Raw genomic sequence first — 1,015 nt, 5'->3', positions numbered from 1 at the left:
ATAAAAATTGAAGGCAATATGAAATAAATGTTTAAAGAATGTTTGCACTAATAAATTTCCTTAGAAGTATATACTAGATTAAAAATTTAAAAGGAAAGATCCACTTACTTACAGTGATGTGAGGACTTTTTCTTGTAGATTATAAACAGTGAAATTGAATGCCTCCAGTGCAAAATTGACCAACATATAATATAAAAATCAAATAAATTCTCTCTCTCAAATATAATTTCATAGCAATAAAGATAGGCAGATTAAGTTATTTTAGTATTAAAATGTTGTCTCACCATGTTATTTAAGAAAGAAGAAATAAATTATAAAACTGTTGACAATTTTTTACTTTAATCCAAGGTGGGGATAGGTCTGCAATATGAAGATACCTGTTCCTTTGTATGATTCTGTGTGTTCATGAGGTTTTTCTGTAGATTCATCATTCAATATTTTTTACAAAAATTTTACTACCTAATTAGTAGTACGTTATGATTGTTTTGCGAACCATTCCATTAATCTTTTTCTTAATAATATGTATTGTAGTATATTGTTCAGCACCACATTTAAATTATGATGTTATTAAACCAGTGCTGTTAGCATGGTTTAGGAATGTTGTGTGGTCACTTGCATTATTAGAATTGTTTTGATGATTCTTTTATTTGTATTTAAATGGAATTTTTAGGGTTTTTTTCAGTAAAACCAGAATAGTTATTAAATTATGACAATGTCCACAGTTTATCCAAAGGCATAAAACAAAGCAGATGTTGGTGAAAGGGATAATTCCATGATAATACATTAAATAACCATATTTTAGAACAAATTTGTTACATGATTTTAAAAAAAAGTCATATGGACTCTCAGGCCCGCAATGTGAACACAAATGAATGCTTAATATATTTAGTGTGAGGGATACAAATTTTGTTTGTAGCAAGTTCAAGAGGGTTACCAAAACCTGAAAAATCATAGGTGTACTTTATGTAGACAAGAAATTTTCACGTTGTCAAATCAACATTTAATGAAATGTGAA

The sequence above is a fragment of the Onychostruthus taczanowskii genome, unplaced genomic scaffold (assembly GCF_017590055.1).
Source record: "Onychostruthus taczanowskii isolate IOZ18803 unplaced genomic scaffold, ASM1759005v1 scaffold4, whole genome shotgun sequence".
Taxonomy (NCBI): Eukaryota; Metazoa; Chordata; class Aves; order Passeriformes; family Passeridae; genus Onychostruthus; species Onychostruthus taczanowskii.
This window is presented reverse-complemented; position numbering follows the sequence as displayed.